The 20,204-nt window shown below is 47.5% G+C and overlaps 1 protein-coding gene across 3 annotated transcripts in view; it reads left to right on the top strand.

Moving 5' to 3' along the window:
• Positions 1–20,204, top strand: part of SLC6A19 (solute carrier family 6 member 19) — a 283,454-nt gene that overhangs the window by 593 nt on the left and 262,657 nt on the right. Inside the window, exon 1 of one of the 3 annotated variants that reach the window (XM_056520176.1) lies at positions 12,469–12,510. The exons of the other annotated variants lie outside the window; for them this stretch is intronic. The gene's annotated coding sequence lies outside the window, so the exon portion shown is untranslated. Of the gene's footprint in view, positions 1–12,468; positions 12,511–20,204 lie in introns of those variants that run through there. 3 annotated transcript variants of the gene reach the window in all.

The raw sequence follows: 20,204 nt of genomic DNA, 5'->3' as shown, positions 1-20,204 counted from the left end.
GTCTATGTGTGTGCATGGAGGCATGTGTGTATATGGAGGGCTGTCTATGTGTGTGCATGGAGGCATATGTGTATATGGAGGGCTGTCTATGTGTGTGCATGGAGGCATATGTGTATATGGAGGGCTGTCTATGTGTGTGCATGAAGGGATGTGTGTATATGGAGGGCTGTCTATGTGTGCATGGAGGCATATGTGTATATGGAGGGCTGTCTGTGTGTGCATGAAGGGATGTGTGTATATGGAGGGCTGTCTATGTGTGTGCATGGAGGCATATGTGTATATGGAGGGCTGCCTATGTGTGTGCATGGAGGCATATGTGTATATGGAGGGCTGCCTATGTGTGTATATGGAGGGCTGTCTATGTGTGTGCATGGAGGCATGTGTATATGGAGGGCTGTCTATGTGTGTGCATGGAGGCATGTGTATATGGAGGGCTGTCTATGTGTGTGCATGGAGGCATGTGTATATGGAGGGCTGTCTATGTGTGTGCATGGAGGCATATGTGTATATGGAGGGCTGTCTATGTGTGTGCATGGAGGCATGTGTGTATATGGAGGGCTGTCTATGTGTGTGCATGGAGGCATGTGTGTATATGGAGGGCTGTCTATGTGTGTGCATGGAGGCATGTGTGTATATGGAGGGCTGTCTGTGTGTGTGCATGGAGGCATATGTGTATATGGAGGGCTGTCTGTGTGTGCATGGAGGCATGTGTGTATATGGAGGGCTGTCTGTGTGTGCATGGAGGCATATGTGTATATGGAGGGCTGTCTATGTGTGTGCATGGAGGCATATGTGTATATGGAGGGCTGCCTATGTGTGTGCATGGAGGGATATGTGTATATGGAGGGCTGCCTACGTGTGTGCATGGTGGGATGTGTGTGTATATGGAGGGCTGTCTATGTGTGTCCATGGAGGGATGTGTGTGTGTGTGTATATGGAGGGCTGCCTATGTGTGTATATGGAGGGCTGCCTACGTGTGTGCATGGAGGGATGTGTGTATATGGAGGCAGCACACTTGGTCAACAAAATGGAGGCTCTTAGCGCACTTTTTGATCAAAACGTGTCCCCCATCCACCACGCGGAGGTGGCCTCTTATCGGATGGGTCCCTAAACACTCACCTACCTCAGGCTGGGTGACATGTTGGATCCACTAACGATCCAAACCACCTCCTGTGAAAATAGGGGAGGGGATGCACGGCTACAGAGGGAGCCACTCCCCCCAAATTTGCACAGCAAAGAAAAAAAAAACTGAAAATGTAGCCAGCACCTAAACCCAATACACGGGTGCACGCTGCTGTGGCAAGTACAAAACATGTAAAAAAAGAAAATGGCAGCAGCACACTTGGTCAACAAAATGGAGGCTCTTAGCGCACTTTTTGATCAAAACGTGTCCCCCATCCACCACGCGGAGGTGGCCTCTTATCGGATGGGTCCCTAAACACTCACCTACCTCAGGCTGGGTGACATGTTGGATCCACTAACGATCCAAACCACCTCCTGTGAAAATAGGGGAGGGGATGCACGGCTACAGAGGGAGCCACTCCCCCCAAATTTGCACAGCAAAGAAAAAAAAAACTGAAAATGTAGCCAGCACCTAAACCCAATACACGGGTGCACGCTGCTGTGGCAAGTACAAAACATGTAAAAAAAGAAAATGGCAGCAGCACACTTGGTCAACAAAATGGAGGCTCTTAGCGCACTTTTTGATCAAAACGTGTCCCCCATCCACCACGCGGAGGTGGCCTCTTATCGGATGGGTCCCTAAACACTCACCTACCTCAGGCTGGGTGACATGTTGGATCCACTAACGATCCAAACCACCTCCTGTGAAAATAGGGGAGGGGATGCACGGCTACAGAGGGAGCCACTCCCCCCAAATTTGCACAGCAAAGAAAAAAAAAACTGAAAATGTAGCCAGCACCTAAACCCAATACACGGGTGCACGCTGCTGTGGCAAGTACAAAACATGTAAAAAAAGAAAATGGCAGCAGCACACTTGGTCAACAAAATGGAGGCTCTTAGCGCACTTTTTGATCAAAACGTGTCCCCCATCCACCACGCGGAGGTGGCCTCTTATCGGATGGGTCCCTAAACACTCACCTACCTCAGGCTGGGTGACATGTTGGATCCACTAACGATCCAAACCACCTCCTGTGAAAATAGGGGAGGGGATGCACGGCTACAGAGGGAGCCACTCCCCCCAAATTTGCACAGCAAAGAAAAAAAAAACTGAAAATGTAGCCAGCACCTAAACCCAATACACGGGTGCACGCTGCTGTGGCAAGTACAAAACATGTAAAAAAAGAAAATGGCAGCAGCACACTTGGTCAACAAAATGGAGGCTCTTAGCGCACTTTTTGATCAAAACGTGTCCCCCATCCACCACGCGGAGGTGGCCTCTTATCGGATGGGTCCCTAAACACTCACCTACCTCAGGCTGGGTGACATGTTGGATGGGGGACACGTTTTGATCAAAAAGTGCGCTAAGAGCCTCCATTTTGTTGACCAAGTGTGCTGCTGCCATTTTCTTTTTTTACATGTTTTGTACTTGCCACAGCAGCGTGCACCCGTGTATTGGGTTTAGGTGCTGGCTACATTTTCAGTTTTTTTTTTTCTTTGCTGTGCAAATTTGGGGGGAGTGGCTCCCTCTGTAGCCGTGCATCCCCTCCCCTATTTTCACAGGAGGTGGTTTGGATCGTTAGTGGATCCAACATGTCACCCAGCCTGAGGTAGGTGAGTGTTTAGGGACCCATCCGATAAGAGGCCACCTCCGCGTGGTGGATGGGGGACACGTTTTGATCAAAAAGTGCGCTAAGAGCCTCCATTTTGTTGACCAAGTGTGCTGCTGCCATTTTCTTTTTTTTACATGTTTTGTACTTGCCACAGCAGCGTGCACCCGTGTATTGGGTTTAGGTGCTGGCTACATTTTCAGGTTTTTTTTTCTTTGCTGTGCAAATTTGGGGGGAGTGGCTCCCTCTGTAGCCGTGCATCCCCTCCCCTATTTTCACAGGAGGTGGTTTGGATCGTTAGTGGATCCAACATGTCACCCAGCCTGAGGTAGGTGAGTGTTTAGGGACCCATCCGATAAGAGGCCACCTCCGCGTGGTGGATGGGGGACACGTTTTGATCAAAAAGTGCGCTAAGAGCCTCCATTTTGTTGACCAAGTGTGCTGCTGCCATTTTCTTTTTTTACGTGTATATGGAGGGCTGCCTATGTGTGTCCATGGAGGGATGTGTGTGTGTGTGTATATATGGAGGGCTTTCTATGTGTGTCCATGGAGGGATGTGTGTGTATATGGAGGGCTGCCTATGTGTGTGCATGGAGGGATGTGTGTGTATATGAAGGGCTGCCTATGTGTGTGCATGGAGGGATGTGTGTATATGGAGGGCTGCCTATGTGTGTGCATGGAGGGATGTGTGTATATGGAGGGCTGCCTATGTGTGTGCATGGAGGGATGTGTATATATGGAGGGCTGCCTATGTGTGTGCATGGAGGGATGTGTGTGTATATGGAGGGCTGCCTATGTGTGTGCATGGAGGGATGTGTGTGTATATGGAGGGCTGCCTATGTGTGTGCATGGAGGGATGTGTGTAAAGGGGTGTGGAAATAAAATAAAAAAATACTTGTCCAAGGGACTAAAACAGAACACAATCTACTTGTCCCTCAAGAAAATCCACTAGTCCTGGTAGATAAAATAATTTCAACCAAAATAGTACGATTCACCCCACTAGACCACCAGGGATGGATATAAGATCCTTTAGACACTGCTGTCAACTTTGCTGTCAACTGCTGACAGCCACGGCGATCGCAGCATGCCAGGCTATTAGCGGTGGGAGAGCTGTAGCTCCTTGTACACCCGAGGCAAGCCCAGAAAAGTCTAGATGTAACTTTTTGATCACCTTATAAAAAATTTCTCATATGAAGAGACCAAAAATGAGCAATTCTGGACTATTTTTTTTACATTTACACCGTTCACCATACGGTTTAATTAACATCATATTTTAACCCCTTAAGGACCATGGACGTACCGGTACGTCCTTGGTCCTGCTCTCCTGATATAACGCGGGGTTACAAGGTAACCCCGCGTCATATCACAGTGGGCCCGGCGTCATAGTGAAGCCGGGACCCGCCGCTAATAGCGCGCAGGCCCGATCGCGGCGCCGCGCGCTATTAACCCTTTAGCTGCGCGCTCAGAGCTGAGCCGCGCAGCTAAAATCGAAAGTGAAAGCTGCCGGTTAACTCAGTGGGCTGTTTGGGATAGCCGTGGCGAAATCGCGGCATCCTGAACAGCTTACAGGACAGCGGGAGGGCCCCTACCTGCCTACTCGCTGTCCGATCGCCGAATGACTGCTCAGTGCCTGAGATCCAGGCATGAGCAGTCAAGCGGCAGAATCGTCGATCACTGGTTTCCTATGAGAAACCAGTGATCAATGTAAAAGATCAGTGTGTGCAGTGTTATAGGTCCCTATGGGAGCTATAACACTGCAAAAAAAAAGTGAATGAATATCATTTAACTCCTCCCCCTTTTCCCATAAAAAAAAAAAAACAGTGTAAATAAAAATAAACATATATGGTATCACCGTGTGTGGAAATGTCCGAATTATAAAAATATATAATTAATTAAACCGCTCTGTCAATGGCGTGCACGCAAAAAAATTCCAAAGTCCAAAATAGTGCATTTTTGGTCACTTTTTATATCATTTAAGTCCTATCAATGCAAAAATGGTACCGTTAAAAACTTCAGATCACGGCGCAAAAAATGAGCCCTCATAATGCCCCATACACGGAAAATAAAAAAGTTATAGGGGTCAGAAATGACAATTTTAAACGTATTAATTTTCCTCCATGTAGTTATGATTTTTTCCAGAAGTCTGACAAAATCAAACCTATATAAGTAGGGTATCATTTTAATCGTATGGACCTACAGAATAAAGATAAGGTGTCATTTTAAACGAAAAATGTACTACGTAGAAACGGAAGCCCCCAAAAATTACAAAACTGCGTTTTTTTTTCAATTTTGTCGCACAATGATTTTTTCTTTCCGTTTCACCGTAGATTTTTGGGCAAAATGACTGACGTCATTACAAAGTAGAATTGGTGGCACAAAAAATAAGCCATCATATGGATATTTAGGTGCAAAATTGAGAGTTGTGATTTTTTAAAGGCAAGGAGCAAAAAACGAAAATGCAAAAACGGAAAACCCCCCGGTCCTTAAGGGGTTAATATCCTGGACATTTCCACTTGCAGCGATACCACTTATGCTTATTTTTGTACATTATTTTTATTTAAAGAAAACTGTAAACTTTTATTGGGAAAGGGGCTTATTCACATATATATACGCACTTTTTAAAATATTTCAATCACTATTTTTCAGTCTTCATATGGACTTGTATATGGAGTCTTTTGATTGGAAAACACTGAACGCCACTGTGTTACTGGGGGGGGGGGGGGGGGGGCGGCGGGCGGTTCATCTGCTTGTCCAATTTATGTGGTGCATTTTATTTACTCTAATTTATGTGTCAGAAAATGCTGGATTTAGTTACAAGATAACTACAACACCCAGCACGCCCTGATGCAGCCTATGGTTGTGTGGGTGTTGCAGCATGTTGCACTGTATAGTAGTGTGGTGTCCCAGTACAGCTACATTGTGTCAAGGTATTGTAGGCCCTGTCAGATTGAGACCTCCAGTGTCCTGGGGGCTCCCCTGCAGGGACTCAACCATTTCTAATATGTATTTGCACTGTTACATCTCTATGGGAGAGGCGGGGAGGCAGCGTTTGTGCCTCCCCCAATAGAACTGTATTGGGACGGGGAGGAGACGGGGAGTCACCGTCGACCTCTAGGTCGACGCTACGCGCCTTAGCGCTCACTATGAGCGCTAATCGGGCGCACCATTAGGGAGATCGCGGGGGGGTCCCAGCGGTCGGACCCCCCGCGATCAAACACTTATCCGCTATCTTGTAGATGGGGGATAAGTGTATATTGCGCTGCAGTTGTCCTTTAAGGTTATTGTGTAACATGCTGGGAGTTGTAGTTTTGGTTCATGTCAGCTGCAGAGCCATAGGCTGTGTCAAGGAATACTAGGAATTGCAGTTAGTAACTACAACACCCAGCATGCCCTGATGCAGCCTATGGCTCTGCAGCTGACCTGAACCAAAACTACAACTCCCAGCATGTTACACTTTATAGTGCTACAGTTCAGGTTATGGTGCAACATGCTGGAAGTTGTAGTTTTGGTTCGGGCGTGTTTACATGCATCCGTGGGGCTCTTGTTTGGCGGGTGAGTATGAAGGAGGGTGGGATTCTGGGGGTGCAATTTAGTGTACGTGGCCAGAAGCAACTGAAAATTAAGACACGGGCCCTTGGGCACTGCCCTAATGCCCGACATGTCAGTCCTCCCCTGTACAAAACATTCATGCATACACATATCATACATACACTGGCCACTGCCCCCATATCATACATACACACACCCCCGCCACTGCCCCCCCACATCATACATTACATACACACATCACAGATACATCATACACACATAAACTCACATCATACATATGCACACATCATACATACACCCACCGCTGCCCCCCCCACATCATACATTACATACACACATCACACAGACATCATACACATACACAGACATCATACACACATCACACATACATAATACACATACACAGACATCATACACACATCACACATACACACATCATACACATACACAGACATCACACACACATCACACATACATCATACTCACGTCATACACATACACACATCATACACACATCCCAAAGACATCATACACACAACATACACACAACATACACACATCATACACACATCATACACATACACACATCACACATACATCATACACATATCACACATACATCATACACACATACACACTTCCACTCACACCATACATATACAACCACCCTTCCTGCCACAGCCTGCATTCTCGGCCTCCTTACCTGATCTGGCTATGAGTGGACATCAGAGCTGTAGTCCCGGCACAATAAAGACCCGCCGGCCGGTGTGAGGTTGCATGGGTTTGAAAATCTCACCTCACACCGGACGTCCTCTCACCCCTCACCCCGCTCTGTGTTTTCCCAGTGCAAACTCTTAACTTCCCCGTGGTAGATTAGGTCCTGAGGAGACAGAGCAGGGGTAGGAGCTGTGTGCGGGAGATGGAGCTGTGTGAGGGGGAAGAGCTGTGTACCGAGCTGTGTAAGTCCTCGCTCTCCCCCTCCTTCTTGTGTAATGTAGAGCTGCGTCCTCCATCCTCCGGGAGGGGAGAAAGGGGGCTCTGCTGTCAGCTGGGGGCCGCCGCTCCCTACATACACCCTGAGCGCCGGTGTGAGGTGCAGACTTGCATCCGCTCCTGCGCCTCACACCGGAATTAAAGAAAAATACAGGGAAATTCGCTCTGTCCCTGCCAGCCCGATACAGGGCTAAATCTATGAACAATTCACCTGCTTGGCGCCCAAAACTACTTGTCCCGGGCGTCGGGCGATAGGATTTCCACATCCCTGGTGTATATGGAGGGCTGCCTATGTTTGTGCATGGAAGGCTGTCTGTGTGTGTGTATGGTGGCTGTATGGGAACAGTGTATATGTGTGTATAGGGCAGTGATTCCCAGCCGGGGTGCCTCCAGCTGTTGCAAAACTACAACTCCCATCATGCCCGGATAGTGTTTGGCTGTCCGGGCATGCTGGGAATTGTAGTTTTGCAACAGCTGGAGGCACCCTGATGGGGAAACACTGGTATAGGGGCTGTGTATATGGGGCTGTGTATGTATATTATACCCCTGCGATCTCCTGTATGGGACCGCAGCGGTATGCTGGAAGGGGGCGTATCCGTCCCCGCATGACGCATTGGCAGACACACCCCTCCATGTATCCCATCGAAATACATGGAAGGGGCGTGTCTGCTGGGTACGACGCGGAGCTTCCTGTAGACCGCCGTTGCCCTCTTTACAGGAGATCGCAGGGGACCCCAGCAGTCGGATCCCCCACGATCTATAACATATCCTTCAGGTAGGGGATAAATTATATTGCACTATAGTTCTCCTTTAACCCCTTTACTCCCCCCTTCAAAAAATCATAACTAGAGATGAGCGAACTTACAGTAAATTCGATTCGTCACGAACTTCTCAGCTCGGCAGTTGATGACTTTTCCTACATAAATGAGTTCAGCTTTTAGGTGCTCCGGTGGGCTGGAAAAGGTGGATACAGTCCTAGGAAAGACTCTCCTAGGATTGTATCCACCTTTTCCAGCCCACGGGAGCGCCTGAAAGTTGAACTCATTTATGCAGGAAAAGGCATCAACTGCCGAGCCGAGAAGTTCGTGACGAATCGAATTTACTGTAAGCTCGCTCATCTCTAATCATAACACTTTTTTTTAATTTTGCACCTACAGACCATATAAGGGCTTGTTTTTTTGCATCACCAATTGTACTTTGTATTGTATTGACATCACTTATTTTATAACATAATCTGTGGCAAAACAACAAAAAAACTTTAGTGGGGTGAAATACATATTTGTTTTTTTTAAAACACATGCCATTTTGTACATTTTGGGGGCTTCGGTCTCTACACAGTGCACTTTTCGGTACAAATGACACCTTATATATATATATTACGTAGGTCCAGACGGTCACAATGATACCCAATTTATATAGGTTTTATTTTATTTTACTACTTAAAAAAAATAACTACATGCACCAGAATTTGTATGTTTAAAATTGTCATCTTCCGACCCTTCTGACCCTTAGCTAACCTTATATAGTTGTTACATTTACGCATGCTGCGGTACCACATGATTATTTTTATATTTTTATTACTTTATTTTATTTAAAAAATAAAAGGGAGGATTCAAACTTTTATTAGGAAGGGGTTAATTCACTTTTATTAACTTTTTGTCAACACTTTTTTGGCCCCCCTAGGGGGCTATAACATGCAGTCTTTTGATTGCATATACTGATCAATGCTATGCCATAGCATAGCATTGATCAGTGTTATCTGTGCTCTGCTGCTCTAGCCTGCAGAGCCTGGCTGGAGCATCAGGGGACTGATCGGAGGCAGGAAAGGGCCCTCCTGTCGTCCACACAGCTGATCGGGATATTGCGTTTTCACCGCAGTGGTCCTGATCGGCTCCACTGAGCTTCCAGTATCATTTTACTTTCATTTTAGATGCCGCAATCAACTTTGATCGCGGCATCTAAAGGGTTGATGCCATTTATCGGCCCGTTCGGCAGTGCCTGGCATTAACCCTGGGTCCTGGCTGCAGATAGCAATCAGGACCCAGTGGGTTTGAAGCGAACTCAGCTCGTGAGCACGCTTCAAATCCTGGTAATGGGACCAGGGCGTACAGGTACACCCTGCATCCTTAAAGGAGAACGCTCACCCAATATACTGGGTTATAGTGTGGGTGAACAGAAGACTGGTGTGGGGTCTCATATTTATATACATGCCTGCAGTCTGGGGCCCGGTCCCTCGGAAGATCTTCTCTAAACTGCGTGCTGGAGGCGTGCCCACTGGCTGGATTTGAATATTCATGATAGCTGGTCAATTGAGCGCTCAGTAGGCACATGTGCTCACGTGACCAGCAACCATGAATATTCAAATCCAGCCAGCGGCCACGCCTCCAGCGCGCAATTCAGAGAAGACAGTAGAAGATCTTCAGAGGGACCGGGTACCAGACTGCAGTTATGTATATGTCAGAGACCCCGCATCAGTCTCCTGTTCACCCGCACTATAACCCGGTGTATTGGGTTTAGTGTGGTGAACAGGTAACTGTTTTCCTTTAATAGGTTAACCTCTTAAATGGGCACTGTCATCAACTTTATTTTTTGATATGTTGTAGTACTTATGTACTACAACATATCTGATGAACTACAACATATCTCTAATATACTTTTATTATTTATTTATTTTTTAATTGAAATAGTTTAATTTACATTTGAAAAACGGCCGGTAGGGGTCTCCCTCCTAGTGGCCGGCTGCAGCCTGGCGTGGCGTCACGCCTAAAAAAGGACTGATGCGGCCGGGCATCGGTCCTTTTTCATTCAGCCTGCGCTCGCTCCCTGCCTGTCAATCAGGCTGGGAGGCCACTCCTCCCGCACATCGCCGCCTCGTCGCCGCCGCTGTCCCTGCACGCCCGCTGCCGGACTCTGCAGTAAGTGTAATGGGGGGGGGTGGGGGGGCTTGTGATGGAGGGAACGGGGTATGGCGCGGGGGGGGGGGGGGGGAGTGAGACGGAGGGGACGGGCTAGCGCCGCATGTAACTGACTAATAGTTTATCTACACAGGGTGCCTCCAGCTGTTTCAATACTACAACTCCCAGCATGCCCTGACAGCCAATAGATGTCAGGGCAAGCTGGGAGTTGTAGTGATGAAACAGCTGGAGGCACCCTGTGTAGATGAACTAAGGGCAGAAGTCCCCCCCCAGCAGGCATCAGTGACGTGGTGCCTGCTGGGGAAGTCTGCCTGGTAGTGAGCACACTGCCAGGCAGACAAAAGGCATTTTTAATATAGTAAAAATAAAAATTAAAAGCAGGGAGGGGGTTAGTACCTGTATGCCCTGAGCCCGATCCCGGTGTGAAAAACGGGGTTACACCGTGACCCCTTATCACACCGGGTTGGTCCCAGCTGCTAATAATAGCCGGGACCCTGGGCTAACAGCGCGCAGCATCGATCGTTGTGCCGCGCGCTGTTGACCCTTCAGACACGGCAATCAAAGTTGACCGCCACATCTGAAAACGAAAGTAAACGTTTCCCGGCAGCTCAGTCGGGCTGATCGGGACATTGCGATAAAATCGCGATGTTCCGATCAGCTGGGATGCAGGCGGAGGTCTCCTTACCTCTCTCCGCGGCATCCGATCGGGGTTTGATTTCTCCAAGCCTGAGCTACAGGCTTGAGCAATCGAGCCCCTATCTGACTGATCCGTGCAAAGCTATGGCTTTGCAGGGATCAGCATAAGAGATCAGTGTGTGCAGTGTTATAGGTCCCTATGGGAGCTATAGCACTGCAAAAAAAAGTGAAAAAAAAAAAGTTAACAAAGGTCATTTAACCCCATCCCTAATAAAAGTTTGAATCACCCCCCTTTTCCCATAAAAAAACTGTGTAAATAAACATATGTGGTATCGCCGCTTGCGAAAATGTCCGAACTATAAAAATATATCACGCAAAAAAAATTCCAAAGTCCAAAATAGTGTCTTTTTGGTCACTTTTTATATCATGAAAAAATGAATAAAAAGCGATCAAAAAGTCCGATCAATACAAAAATGGTACCGATATGCGGAAAAATAAAAAAGTTATAGGGGTTAGAAAATGAGAATTTTTTACATATAAATTTTCCTGCATGTAGTTATGATTTTTAAGTACGACAATATCCAACCTATATAAGTAGGTTATCATTTTAATCGTATATACCTACAGAATAAAGATAAGGTGTTTTACAGAAAAATGCACTGCGTAGAAACGGAAGCCCCTAAAAGTTACAAAATGAATTTATTTTCTTCAGTTTTGTCGCACAATGATTTTTTTTTCCGTTTCGCTGTGGATTTTTTGGTCACTGCAAAGTAGAATTGGTGGCGCAAAAAATAAGCCATCATATGGATTTTTAGGTGCAAAATTTAAAGCATTATGATTTTTAGAAGGTGATGAGGAAAAAATGAAAATGCAAAAACGGAAAAACGCTGAGTCCTTAAGGGGTTAAAACAATGTACATAAACATATGTTATATCAACGCTTGCATAAATGTCCAAACTATTAATATATAATGTTAATTAAATTTCATGGTCAATGGCGTACTCGTTAAAAAAGAAAAACTAATTCCAGAATTGGGCATTTTTGGTTACTTCATATACCAGGAAAAATTAATCAGAAAGTCCCTCCAAAAAAAAAAAAATTTTTAAAAAGTAAAGTAGGTTAGTAAGTTAAAACAAAACTTTTATGAACTGGGTATCACTTTACTTGTATGGACCTACAGAATAAGGATAATGTATCATTGTTACCAAAAAATGCTCTATGTAGAAACAAAAGCATCCAAAATTACAAAATAATTTTTTTTTCCATTTCACCCCCAAATATTTTTTTGTTTTCACCGTAGATTTCTTGGTGAAATGACTTGTGTCATTACAAAGTACAATTGATGGCGCAAAAAACAAGCCTCAGATGGGTCTGTAGGTGAAAAATTTAAAGCGTTACGGGTTTTAGAAGGGGAGGAGGAAAAAAAGGAAAGGCAAAAAATAAAACACCCTGTGTCCTTAAGGGGGTATGGAGGCTATGCGCACATATGTGAGGGGAAATATATGTGTATGGGGGCACAAAGTGGGCAATATTGATGGGGAATTTGTATAGAGGTGGGGATGGTGGTGGAGAAAGGAGCCTAAAATGTGTGTCCGTCAGATTCTGCAGGTACAAGTCACAGCTTGGAGAACTCTTCATGGAGGTCCAGACCAGATGGAGTAGAAAAGGCAAAGTGAACGACTAGGAGGGTGATTCTGGGGTCTGTCTCTGTATTATGGGGGGGGGGTTCTTAATGGGGTTGGTATTATACAGGGAGGGGGGGTAATACTAGAGTCTGTATTATGCAAATCTGGACTAAAATGCCTATCTGTGCTAATAAAAAAAACTTTAATGGCAGTTGTGTTTCATCTGCTCCCTCTGTATTGTCCTCACTGTAAGGTCCTTACAGCAAGGACAATATGTAGGGAAAATTCTGAAAACAAAACCCTACCCAGTGACAAGCCACACCCCTACAAACCCTACTGTACTCCACTAGACCCCCCTATCCATCCCTGACTTCCCAGTAATTCGCCAGACACCTCAGTCCATCCGTGACCACTCTGTCCTCTACCAGACCCTTTTGTCCAACTATGACCTCTCTGGACACCTCCAGACCCCTATGTTCTCCATCAGACCCCACTGTCCATCCTTGACCTCTCTGTTTTATTTTAGACCCCTCAGTCCCTCCCTGACCCCTCTGTTCTCCTCCAGACCCCTCTGTTTTTCATACATTACTTATCCTGTACTGATCCTGAGTTATGTCCTGTAAATCTTTTATTAGAAAAATATAAATCATAACAAAACATAAACCAGCACAACTTTGCCATAACGGAAAACAACAACATGAAATAACATAAACCCAAACTTTACATTTAAATAAAAGAACAAAAATCCTGCCTAACCGGCCAGCCCAGCTTTCCTACTAGAACTAGAAATATTATAACTACACCTTTCATAGCCAAACAACACTCATAAGAAACATAAAAATAGCACTATTTCGCTTTAACTCAAAACACCCAAACTCGGGAAAAATCATACATAGAAAACACAACAAGCACTCACACTGCACACCATGTTTTTTTTTTTTAAATAATAATAATAATAACACTATACCACACACATGCACACATATATATATATATATATATATATATATCCATATATTAACTGCATTTAACCAAGAAACCAAAAATAAATAAATTAATTAAATTCAACTCAAAATACCCAAACTCGGGAAAATATCACAGAAAACACAATACACACATGCTTACACACATCTTTACTACATACTACATATATAAACCAAAGAAAATAAATCCACAACGGGATACTAAAGAAACATTACTACAAAAACAAAACTGGTTCGACTGCCATGTCTATCTCTACTATAAATACTATATACTTAAAAAAATAAAAAATAAAAATAAATAAAAAAATAAAAAAATTTTTTTATAATAATATAACATACATTATACATACTATATACATAACTAACTATATACACTACTATGTACAATACTATAAACAAACTATATACACCTATAAATAAACAGAAAACACACCTACAAATATAAAAGAACATTCTACACTAAACTGACCCTTCACCCACACCACCCGCCCTCCTGTACATGGGTCAGAGTTTTTTCCATACAGTTCATAGTCCTCAATGTCCAGTCCACAACTGACCCATGCCAGGTCCACCAAAAGAAAATACCACCACCACCCACAAATATGCCCTCCCAACCTAGAACTCCTCCCAACCAACTTAACCATTACCAGCTTTAACATACATAAGCAAACAATACAACCCACTTTAGGCCCAAGTTCGGTGCCTGTAAGCCCTTCATAACCATAGCATCTGAAAACAAAACAAAAAGCTAGGGTGCACATGCATTAGCCCACCACCAGGAAGAAGGATGGCAATCCTGATACATACAAAATTGATATTCTTTCCCTAACTGCACCCTACCTCTCACCCTACCATTATCCCTAAAGATAAACTGACCCTACTATCACCCTAACCCTGTCCCTGCATCACTGTCCCTAACAAAAACAAGGGTACTCTACCCAAAAGGTCTAGTACCTAGGGCACATCAAAAGAAAACCCTCTCCATAGGAGAGAAGCCCTACTGGTACCAAGACTGCCATACTCCAAAGACCTGATCTTCCCGAGGTCACCGGTGATGTTCCTACAGACCTCCACCTCGGAGAGGACTTTGCGCTGATTAGACACTAAACACCGTGCATTCCACGTGTAGTACTTAACCACTAAGCTGACTAAAAACAAAGTGCCCCGATCTCGGCCACCCAGGTTTCTGAATGCCCCATAAGCCCACTCTGGATAGGTAAGGCCGGCAAGTTGACTCCAGCCGATGGAAGCGCCCACCCGGTTGTAGACCCTTATATTAAAGGGACAATGAAGCAGGAAATGGTCCATGCTTTCCAGCATGTCCCCGCACTCTTCTCGGGGACATCCCCGGTCATCAGATCTCCTGCACTTCAAATTGTCCCTCACATATAGCTTCCCCTGAAAGCAGCGCCAGGCCAAGTCCCAAAACTTCTGGGGGATCCTTTTCATATTTAAGAGATACAACCCCATCCTCAGATCCCGACCTGGGCAGTCCCTGAGCGCCAGAGGCTTCTGGAAGTGGGTCAACAGAACCCGTTTGTCAAGGAACTGCCTTGACTGGGTCCTGATCTCCCACACTCCCAGACCCCACCGACGTATCGCCTTCAGAGTCGGGGTAGCGTAAGCCGGAAGATGCCCATGGGGCGTACGGAGGTCCTTCACTTGCCCTCCTGTCTCCCATTCCTGGAAGAAAGGCCGAAACCATTCCCTGCAGGAGAGTACCCACGGAGGAGCCCTCTCTGACCAGAGGTTTGAGATGTTGGCTTTCAAGAAGGTGTTTGTTAAGAACACCACAGGGTTTACCATAGATAAACCCCCTAGTCTCCTTGTGCGGTACGTAACCTCTCTCTTGACTAGGTTCATCCTGTTCCCCCATAACAGTTGGAAAAACAGGCTGTAGATCCTAGTGTAGTAGGCATCTGGCAAGATACATACACTGCCCAGATAGATAAACAAGGGGAGCAGGTACGATTTGATCAGGTGTACCCTTTCCCTGAGGGTCATAGACCAACCCTTCCACTGATCCACCCTATGAGTGGCATCCTGTAGCTTACCGTCCCAGTTTTTGGTGGGATAATCATCCTGGCCGAATGTGATGCCCAGAATTTTTGCTGAGTCTTGGGGCCCTGGGAGAGTGTCTGGGAGATCAAAAGTGGGATCTCCCCCTCCCAGCCAGAGACTTTCACACTTATCCCGGTTGATCTTAGACCCGGATGCCTCCGAGTAGCGTTCCACCACCGACATCACCACATCAACCTCCTTTCTCGAGGACACGAAAATGGTGACATCATCAGCGTACGCCACCACTCTCTGGGCGACATCCAGCTCCGCCAGACTCATCCCGACTCCCGCCAACGGCCCACAATCTACCCTCCGGACGAAGGAATCAATTGCGAACACGTATAAAAGCGGGCTCAAAGGACAACCCTGACGGACTCCGGACCCCACCTCAAAAGAGCGGCCAGACCACCCGTTCACCAGCGGGAAACTCTCTGCCCCTGCATATAAGGTCTTAAGCCAATTAATAAAAGCACACGGTAAGCCATATCTCAGGAGGACGGACCAGAGGTACTCGTGGTTCACCCGATCAAATGCTTTGGCCTGATCCAGGGACAGCAAGTACCCCTTCCAGAGACCTGCACTACTCCGCTCCACTGCCTCCTGGACACCGAGAACAGCACTTAAGGTGCTTCGGCCTGGAACAGAGCAGTGCTGGGCCCCCGAAAGGAGCCAGGGTGCAAACTTCACCAGCCGATTAAACAGTATCTTGGCCAGAAGCTTCCTGTCCGTATTGAGAAGAGTTATGGGCCTCCAATTCTCAATACGGCTGGGATCTTTACCCTTTGAGAGAAGAATCAGGGCTGACCTCCTCATTGACTTCGGCAGAGTGCCTGAGGAGAGACACTCATTGAATATCTCAGTCAAGAGGGGAGCTAAAGACTCCTTAAAGGTCTTGTACCACTCGGATGTTAAGCCATCCGGACCTGGTGACTTCTTGGGGGCAAGCCCCTCAATCGCCAGTCTCACTTCCTCTTCCCTGATTTTTTCTGCCAAAACATCAAGAGAGGGGTCTACCCCTGGCTCAGGAATGGTTTCAGCCAGGAAAGCCGACATCCCGTCTCGATCTAGATCCTTCCTTCCCAAGAGATGCGAGTAGAAGGATCTGACGACCTCCAAGATCCCTGATCTGGACCGATTCAGAGATCCTGTACTATCGATCAGTCCTGAAATGACTTTACTACTCACTGACATCTTACAGTTTCTGTAAGGGTCGGGCGAGCGGTACTTCCCGAAATCCCTCTCAAAAACCAAAGATGCGTGCCTATCGTACTGACACCTCATCAGCAAGGACTTCACTCTGGAGATATCCTCCCGGCTACCTCCAGTCGAGACAAGAAGCTCGAGTTTCCTCCTCAGTCCCTGATACAGGCGATACCTATTCAGGGACCTGAGGCTCGAGAGCTGGCGGAAGAACCCCGCAACCCGCTTCTTGAACATCTCCCACCACTCTGACTTACTACTACATAGGCCCAGTAAAGGTACCTGACTCTGAAGAAAATCCTCAAAGGACTGTCTTACCTTCGCTTCCTCCAGGAGGGACGAATTCAGCTTCCAATAACCTTTACCCATCCGAGGGGTCTCTGAAACATTCAGGGAAAACAAAATCATACAGTGATCGGAGAACTCCACCTCAACCACGGACACTGCAGAAGAGACAGCTTCCTCCTTCAAATAAAACCTGTCTATTCTAGACCTGCAGCTACCTCGATGATAGGTGAAACCCGCGTGGCCTGAGGGGCTCCGGATGTGGGCGTCCTCTAGGCGAGCTTCCCTAACTATACTATTGAGAGCTATGCTATCATAAGCCAACCGATCATTGGAGCCTCTCCTATCTTGGGATCTCGTGACAGTATTGAAATCCCCTCCAAAGATCACCTGTCGGCTTGTAAAAAGAAAGGGCTTAATCCTCATAAAGAGATCTTTTCGTCCCCACTTGGTTTGTGGGGCGTAGATGTTAATAAGCTGGAGCTCTTGCCCCTTCATGAGGACATCTAAGATCAGGCACCTCCCCATTTCTAACTCAATAACCCGTCTGCATTCAACAGGAGCGGTAAAAAGGACCGCCACCCCACTATACGGCTCAGCCGCAAGAGACCAGTGGGAGGGGCCATGCCTCCACTCTCTCCTGGCTTTTACCAGAGAGGCAAGATCTGACAACCTGGTCTCCTGCAGATACAAAATATCGGCTTCAACACGGCCGAGAAAATCAAAGGCTGCGAATCTAGCCGTATCAGACTTTATACTGGCACAGTTAATAGATGCCAGCGTCAATGGGGTGAGTGCCGCCATCATGGGTGATTGAGATATACGGCCCTAACCCCCTAATTTTTGTTTCTTCTTTACCCCCTCATCCCCAGATGAGGAGGCTTCCTTCTCTTTGGACCGTTTTTTAGACTCTGAGTGGTCCATTTTAGAATCCCCATCTCCGCCTGGCTCCGATTTGGCCCCATCCCCTGAGGAAATTGCCCCATCAGGACAGGGCCCAGTTCCCCCTGGAGGCTCCCCCACTTCAGGCACCCCATCCCTGACCCCCCCCCCCTCCAAGGAGGGGGAGGAGATGTCTTCAAGGATAGAGAACCGGTTAGACAGATCAATCAGAGGGGGGGCAGGTAAGCTTCCGCTTGGGACCTGGTCCGCAGCACGGGGACTAGAGGGCTCTGACCTCTTCTTTCTCCCTTTACTGCCCTTCTTTTTTGGCCGCTCTTCACCCTCCTCATCCACACTTTCACAGTGGGAGGAATCGGAAAGATTGGCCTTGCTGCCCTCTTCTTTACAGATTCTCCCCATTTCCTCATCCAGCACATTCTCCCCCAGGGTCTCAGCAGTTTCAGGACTAACCACTGGAGCAGGGTCAGAAGCTACCCCTGCCACATGGGAACTCTCCAGTTCCCTGCTCCTTCTCCGATTAGCCTCCCGCCTCAGCTTGGCGGGACTTTTCCTCTTCACTGACCCTGTTGCACCTTCACCCGCACTCGTGCCCTCCCTAGCTGAGGCAACATTACTGCTCTCCCCAGCCAAGGTGACCGTCGCACGGGCAAAGGCGCTAGGACAACGGCTGAAAGGGTGTCCTAAGACACCACACAGATGACACCGGATCTGCCTACAGGATGCGGCAAGATGACCTACCCCACCGCACAGTGCACAGACCTGCACGGTACAGGCTGCGCTAAAGTGGGTGGGGCTGCCACACCTGTGACAGACCTTGGGCTGCCCCTGGTAGAAAACTTGGATTCTGTCTCTCCCAAGGAAAGCAGCTGATGGGATGTGGGCAACAGTGCTCCCTGAACGCTTCAGTTTGACGGAAAACGTCCAGGCCCCAGACCAGATCCCATGTTCGTCATAGTTCTTTTTTGGCATGTCCGTCACATCCCCATATCGGCTAAGCCAGGTCATAATGTCATAGCAAGATAGTGACTCGTTACGTGTCAAAACGGTCACTTTCTTGGCCAGATTCTGACTGGATATCGCCTTTACGGCGAAATCCCGCCAGCCGGGCTCGCTTTTCACCACCTCATAATTCGACCAGAAAAGTTCCAAACCCTCTGGCCGAACAAAGCTGATGTCAAAAAGATGTCACTTGCCCTGAATTCCATCCGGAGGAGGAGCTCAACCACCTTACCCCGAGGCGGACACGCATCTTCGCCCCTCCACACTAAACGGACCACATTCCTACGGCCACTTTCCTGCCCGGATGTCAGGAGGGACCAGACCACCTCCCCGTTTTGTTCTCGGAAGGCGCCTAAGCCATGTCTTTCTATCCAAAAAGACAGGTCAACCTTACCCCTCCCCTCTACATGGATTGACCTGTCTCCCCTATGTAGAGCCTCCAGGAGGCGCTGTTGCAAGTGACCCCCAGAGCCAGACGGAGATGGGGATCCCCCGGCAGTGACGCTGGCATAGCTTCTGGGAGAAGCAGCCACTACCGGGGGGGCAGTAAAACCAGGAACTGACCCAGAGGCCAAACCTGGACCCTTACTCTTAACAGAATCATCAGCCATAACACCTCTCTCTGCCATTCCACTACCGCTCCTCACCTGTATTTCACTTGCACCCCTCTCTTGAACTCCACTTGCACCCCTCTCTTGCACTCCTCTTGCACCCCTCTCTTGCACACTACTTGCACCCCTTTCTTGCACTCCGCTTGCACCCCCCTCATCCACACAGCTACTACAACTCCTCCCATGCACACCACCATAACTCACATTCTGCACATTACCATTTTTATTCACATTTTTTCTTTCACTTTCACTCTTGCGTTCACTCTCCCTTGGTGTGTTACAGACTGGGCTGGCTGGGTCTTTTGCTTCATGTTTAAGGGTTGCCGGTTTCAGGATTGGTGCTGCATAGTTCTTTCTTCCTGTGTCTTGGGGTGCAGACACAGGCTCCGCCTCTGACATGGGTGGCCACGCCCCCTCGAAAAAAAACTGTCCCTCCGGACTAACTCCCGCTACAGCTGATGTGCAGGGAACCTCCCCCTTTACAGCGGAGTGCCCCCTGGCGCCAGAACCAGTACCAACCACGCCACCTAGGGGACCGCCCCCTGAACCAACAAGGTCCGGACACTCCCCCCCCCCCTCACAGGAGAGTGCCCTGCAGTGCCAGGACCTGTACCGCCCACTTTAACCAGGGGAGCGCCCCCCGAACGGGTGAATCTGCCGCCATTTTCCGGTGCCTGGACACCCTCCCCCTCACAGGAGGGTGCCCTTTTTTTTC

Source organism: Hyla sarda, chromosome 5 (assembly GCF_029499605.1).
Source record: "Hyla sarda isolate aHylSar1 chromosome 5, aHylSar1.hap1, whole genome shotgun sequence".
In the NCBI taxonomy this organism is placed as follows: domain Eukaryota; kingdom Metazoa; phylum Chordata; class Amphibia; order Anura; family Hylidae; genus Hyla; species Hyla sarda.
The sequence above is the reverse complement of the archived record's forward strand: the minus strand, read 5'-3'. Positions and strand labels throughout refer to the sequence as shown.